Source organism: Protopterus annectens, chromosome 16.part0 (genome assembly GCF_019279795.1).
Source record: "Protopterus annectens isolate FY-2018-M chromosome 16.part0, PAN1.0, whole genome shotgun sequence".
Classification (NCBI taxonomy): Eukaryota; Metazoa; Chordata; order Ceratodontiformes; family Protopteridae; genus Protopterus; species Protopterus annectens.
Window position 1 is genome coordinate 499413038 of NC_056750.1, and position 7153 is coordinate 499420190.

Sequence of the window (7153 nt, forward strand, 5' to 3'; positions counted from 1 at the left end):
GGGATCAGTATATTTAATGCCATTCTGTTGTAGCTCAGAGCAGATCTGAGCATTGCCATTTAGATTCTTGACATAGTTAAAGAATGCCTTGTAGTTGTCTTTGGAATCTTTGGCAATTTTATTTTTGTAACTAGCTTTGGAGGATTTTGAGGATCTCATAAGGAATCTCAAGGAACAGTTGGCTAACATGTATCAGCCTTTGAGTTCACGCAGGTCAGTGAGTCAGTAAAATACTCAGCAGAAACAAGTAAAGAGGAAATATTGTATACTATTTGGTCAAAGACAGGTGATTAATGTACAGTTAATGTGTTGTGCAGTTCTGAAGCCACACTGTGTGGCCATTCATATGCAAGTTGGAAGGAGAAGTATGATGATCTATCTGTAAAAGTAGGAACATGTAGGAATCGCGCATGATGCATGTGAAAAAGTAGGAATATATTGTAGAAATCATGCATGGTGCATATGTAAATGCAGGAATGTGTTCTAGGAATTATGCATGATGTATGTGAAAAAGTAGGAATGTGTTCTAGGAAGCACGCATCATGCATGTGAAAAAGTAGGAATGTGTTGGAATCACGCTAGCATTTTCAGCAATGTTTATCAACTTATAAGCAGGTAGTGCAATGTGTAACACTGGCTGTAAGAGTGTCTGATGGTGATGAAGCATGACATTAAGATGTAAATGATGTTGGAACAAGGTGGTGTCTGTTCAGTCGAAGGCCACAAAGGAGCACAACTTAGTGCAGATCCTGGACTGTTGCAGACACCCTGTAATATGTGAAGACCAAACAGTGGAGAGCATGGGTTTTGTAGTTAACTGCTATTTTGGAAGACCTAACTGTAGTCCTTGGTACAGTGGCAAGTAGCACCTCCCAAAGAACAGTGAATGATGCCCTCATTTCCCAGGCTGCTTTATCAAGGACTATAAATAATTTCCTTTTTTTTTTTATTCGTGGTCTTTTTCTCTTAGGTCTGCCAGCCATCTGCACCCCATCTCCCACAGCCATCATAGGTTCAGAGAGTCATACGCAAATATTAGGCAGCCAGTCTGCAGATGATTGCAAGTCTAGCCAAAACACGGATTCAAAAGTTCCCTCAACAAAATAGACCAAGGAAGAGTTTGAAACTGCCCATCCAATTAAGGTATACCTTGAAAGGTGGCAAGGATACTATTTTGCTTGTCATGTAACTGAAGTTTGCTCCAGAGGTGAGGGACAAGTTGGGATATGAATCTATCATGCAAATGTGTCATCTGTTTTTGAAGGTTTAGTTGCTTTAACCTGTTATGTGAGATTCTGCTTCACTGTCAGAAGGAGAGAGAAGGTTGGATCTTTCCTGGTTTGAAAGGCTAGGCACAGAACTCCACGATGGAGTTTATAAGAGACCAAGTACATAGACAGGGCTGTCAGTCTCTCCTGATAACTAAGATTTTTGAGGCCACTGATCTTTTTAGTTGTGAATCTCTGAATGATGAGTTTTGAGAAATAGGCATCAAAAGGTTCATTTTATTCAATAAGGGGTCTGATGACATACAAGTAAAGGGGAATTAAGACTTGTTTGGATCTAGTGGATATATCTTTGGAAATTAGATGAGCTTGACAAAAGGCTTTCTGAACTACTAAGGAGACATGATGGTCAAACAATTTTAAATAAGTCTGCCTGGGTCTTTTATGACTGTGTTTGATTGCAGGGTTGGGTCACCTATATGGTATGCAAAAATGCTCTGATTTAATCAGAGACCATTATCCTTGCGCTAACTGCTAACATGATCTAACCCATGTCAGAGCAATTATGAGTCAGTAGAAGATGAAAAACAGCACTCAATATACAGTTGTCTACAAACCTTGATAACCTAGGCCAGGAATGTTGGTCTTTATTTTCCTTTTTGAGTCATGTCATCAGTTTCTTTTTGAAAGCCTTTATTGTCTCTCTCTTGTGGTAAGTTGTTCCTGGAGGCTGGCATTTTTTTGAGAAGGGCTTTTTCTCTTGTAGTGAGGGTGAGGGATGATCTGAGTAACTGAACCCCCTTTCTGTCCTTCTAATCACTAGGATGGTATTTCATTCATAAGGTTATTCTTAAATGTGAGGCAGTCATCTTCACACAGTAATATGAAGGATAAAGAATTTAGTAAAAATAATGCCTTTGCTGGAAGTGGTAGCTGTTTTCAGTAGAATAATGCAGCAATGTTTTCTGTTGCTGGAAAGGTTAATAAATCTAATAATGTTTTCTCTTTGAAGTAGGCTTGTGTGGATAGTAATGCAGTTAATGTCATACCACATTTCAGTCAAAGTAGAACATTTATGGCAATAGCCTGTTTAGCCTCTCTTACATGTCACTTAATTGTGCTATGACTTTATTAACTTGAGTGTTAGTTTGTCTTTCGGCTTTTCCCAGTAAGGGGTTGCCACAGCAGAACTCCGGTCCGCTGATGATTGGCAGTAGATTTTTATGAAACGCCAAGGTGCCAGCTCAACCTTCAACAAAGGCATGCATGTCTTTCGAACACTACCCAACTGCGGGGAGGACATGCAGACTCCACACAGAAGGCACTCCCAAGCCCAGCCAAGAATCTAACGGGAGAAACTCTTGCTGTGAGGTAACAATGCTACCACTGTACCACCACGGCTTGAGTGTTAGTATGCTATTGGAAAGTGAGATATGTTCATCTAGGTTTATGACAAGTTATCTCTTTTAATTTGTTAGGGTAGAAAGGTTTCTGTTTGGTCAGTAATAGCCAAGTTTTGAATATTGCTTGGTCTTTGAGATGTTCCAAACATCATTACATTTGTTTTGTGGGTACTTGCTGTTAATATGCTTGGCCAAGCAGTTCCATATAGCTTCAAAGTCTGTTCATAAGGAATTGGTCAGGAATTTTTTTGTTTTCTGTGACCTAGGTATTACAATATCATCCTCATAAGAAAGTAGCTTGTTAGGACCCAAGGAAGAATATTTATAAACGGGGAAAATAGGTGGATCCCTAGTATGGACGCCTTTGTTGACCAAGGCTGCTTCTGAGCAAAAGCTATTTTCCATCACTTTGAAGGTTCTGTTGGATAGAAAGCTTTTAAAACATTGTGTAACTTATTCAGAGAATCCACCCTTTGCCTTTTGCAGGAGCTTGATGTGCTCTTCTATGTTGAATGTCCTTTTCATGTCATGAAATATTACACCTCTTGGCATTCTCTTTCCATAATTGTATACATTTGATTTGCTAAATGGTAAATTGCTGTCAGTATACTGTACCTGAGATGAAAGCCATGTTGCTGGTCTGTAAGAAAGTTGCATCTTTATATAATTTAGCATATGCTCATAATTTTGGGTGTTTTGGCAAGAAAGTAGGTTATTCCAATTGGGTGGGAAATTGTTAGCAATAGCTGGGTAGGAAACCTTGGCTAATGGTATAATCAAAGCATGTTTGAGGCTGTGAAGGAAGACATTTGTACTGAATGCAAGCTTATAAATATAAGAGGTTTGCATAAATTCAAGTGAATTGTTTTCATTGTTTTTTCACTATATATTTTTAGGATTTTTTGGTGTATGCGATGCAGATGTGGGTTGTGCGATATATCAGGTTTTATAGTAGAATTTTTACTTCTGACTTTAAGGTAGTCTTATAGTATAAGGAAAGGTAATTGATCAAGCCATATAGAGGTATACTTGGTTTAATAGGCAGGTAATTTTTAAAAGTGATCTAGTACCAAATCAACAAATATTTTGTTGATGATGGTCCTTGTCGATGTTTTACAGAAAATCTTGCTGGTACTAAAACGTTTTCTAGATTTCTAGAATTTTTCTGGAGGGAGAGTACACAAAAATCCATAGTTTGTTTTTGCCAATAATATTGAACTTTTGCTGAGCTGACCCTTATTCTTGTAGTGTGCTTGGATTTTGATATTGGGCAACATTATTATGGATGCTAGCGTAATTTTTGCGGTCTTTCCATGTCTTATCTCGGAATTTTGATCGTTGTTTAATTTCACTGAGAAGCCCAGGATTGTGTGTGTATTTCTTTATCTTTTCATTCTTAGAGGTACAGTTCCCCTTGGATGGGGACAATCTAACTGTAGAACACTGAAAGAGTGATAGTCTGGTTCTGTGCAGTAACGGACTGCATTCCAGTCTTTATTTTCAAGTTCTGATAAATGGGTTCACTCATTACATTCTTGTATTGATTTTGATAGTACCATTTATGAGAATTTCGTTAAGATTTTAATGACCTGTTGATGTTATGTCAATGTCTTGTTGAAATGACAGGACTGAGGTTGCTGATATAGTTTGATAGTATCTTTAACATTTTAATTTTGTTATAGAAGTCTGATATTACTATGTCAAGGACAGGGATCTTGTTGGAACTGTACTCAGTATCTAAAATATATATCAATATCTACAAAGACTGGTCAAGATGAATAGGGTGGTAGCAATCATCTAGACACTGAATAGGGTAGGGAAAGGGGAACATGTTTTTGTGTGAAGAGGTTGGGATACCTGCTGCTGCTGTGATACATGGGGGTGGGGTATCTTTGAGATGCCAGGATGGAAGAATACCTCAAAACAACAGAAAAGATATGTAGCTGAGCCAAGTATGGAAATAAGGTGCATAAGGAAATCTGGTGATGGAATGTAGAACTCCAGGAAGTCATCAAAAGAAAGGAGGAGTTCAGGAAAAAGTGGGAGAAAAGATGGACCTGGTTAGGAAAGAATACTGGTTGGATAACAAAGAAGCTATGAAAGTTGCAATAGCAAAATAACTCAGTAGGTGGCACAAAGAAACTATATCAGGTTACAAGGCAAAGACAGAAAGATAAAGAGACAGTCAAACACTTTTCATAAGGTATGCCGGCAAAAACCTGCTCAGCAGTTCACAGGACATCAAAGGCAGATGGAAGGAGTACTTTCAACAGCTTCTGAATGAAGAAAACCCCACAGAAGCTGTACTGACCCAGATGCAGCCTACAGTGAAAGAAGATGCGCCCACCTTAGAAGTAAGAATAGCACTAAGGAAAACAAAGTCGGGGAAAGCAGCAGATATAATAAAGATGCTTGCTGAGATAGGGGAGAAATGGCTCCTGAGGGATTTCATAGTATGGAGAGAAAGACATATCCCAGATGACTGGAGAATAAGCATACTCAAAACAGTGTACAAGAACAAAGGAGACATACACAGCTGTGGGCAATACAGAGGTATCAAACTCCTGTCACATTGCATGAAAGTTCTAGAGATGGTGATTGATAAACAGATATGCAGAGTAGTAGAAAGTAAGATGGGAGATGAGCAGTTCTGATTCAGATCAGTGTACGGCACAACTGACCCAATGTTTGCAGTGAGACAGGTTGAGAAAAAGAGATGAGGAAAGAGTCTAACTGGGCATTCCTATAGTCTGCATATGACAATGTCCCAAGAAATCTGATTGGACAGTACTGTGGTGGTTTAAAGTTCCAGAAACATTGGTAGAATTAATACAGGCTATGTACAAGGACCCAATGACTCAAGTATGAACAGTGTTCCATCTTAGAGGGGTTCCCAGTGGGAGTGGGTGTGCACCAGGGTTCAGCTATGAGCCCACTGCTGTTCATACTGGTGATGGACTATATTAGCAAATGGGTCAGAGTGGACAGATCAACTCAGTTGCTGTATGCAGATGATGTGGCATTATAGGTAGACGCTGAGCAAGAACTTCATCAAATATGAGAATGGAATGCAAAATTGAAAGTACGTGAGATGAAACTAAGTACATATAAGACGGTGGTAATGGCAGCAAATTGGTGAAATCAGAAGAAGCGGAGAATTGAGATAGAAGGTAGGGGAACAGGTTAGTAGCTTCAAGTATCTGGGAGGGGTAGTTGAGGAGAAGGGTAGTCAGAAAGAAGAGGTCAAAGCTAGAGTCAGTGGAGGTGCAGCCAACTGGTATGCAGTGCCAAGTATAGTGTATGACAGAAGAATGCTAAGGAAGTTGAAATGTAAGGTGTACCAAATAGTGGTGTGACCAGTACTACTGTATGGTACAGAAACCTGGGCAGTAAAGGCAGAGCAGATGAGGAAACTAGATGTGATGGAAATGAAGTGCCTGACGTTGGTGGTAGGATGCACAAGAGTAGAACCAAAGTAGCTCCAATTGTACAACAGATCAAAGAGAACAGATTATGTTGGTTTGGGCACATATGCAGAAAAGCAGAAGGCAATCTAATGAAGATTTGGGACAGACAGGAAGAAGGTAAGAGGAAATGAGGTCATCCAGAAAGAGGTGGAGGGATTACGTAAGAGGGGATCTGTGACCAGCAGGAGTGTGGCATTAAATCAAGAGTCATGGCGACAGTTAACATGACACTCTGACCCCATGTAAAAAGGTGAGAAAAAGGGGGTTGATGAAGATGCTATTTTCTTAACGTGTTATAATTTTTCTCCTGTACATTGAAAGGAGTAATTTGTAGGAGTAGTAGAGCTGGAAACTGGCAAGCATTAGGGAGGACAGTATTTAAATGAAAACTGGTATTGATTTATGAAGCCATGAAGGGGGGATTGTGGTTTTGGGAAGTATACAGGAAAGGGCACAACATGGCCAAGCTACTGTTTTGTTTACTGCAATCCCTGCAGTGTTACTACACTGTACTAGTCCATTAGTCAACTACAAGGCTCTCATTACCCTCACCCATGAAAAAGATATAAACTTCTCCAGGTGAAGTAACTGTTCCTCCCCACCCAAAGAATGTAATCTTTGATTTTCATGCTGCACTCTTCCCAATCAGCAGAATATCACTCAGATGCATGCCATGTAAGCCTTCTTAGAAGCATTGGGTGTGCTACTTAGTAGGGTACCACATACAGGTTTTGTAGCTTTACTGGGAGATTAAACACTTCATATGAAGAACGATTGAATTGACTTGGAGGGGAATGACAGGCAAGAATGACAGGCAAGAACAGTTTACTGAACCTGAATTAGTGTTAGACTTTTATGCTAGTCATAAATGTGCATAACAAGCACCACAGTCAAATGTAAGGATGTTCACAAAAGTATCTTGGGTCAAAGGTTACTGAATGACCTTCTAGCCATTTGTCAGACATGAGACCATGTGTTGTTGGCACTTGGGTCTGGGGAGGTGTTAAGCTTTCAACTAATCAGTAATTATAATGACTTTGGTCAAATGACTGGGGGA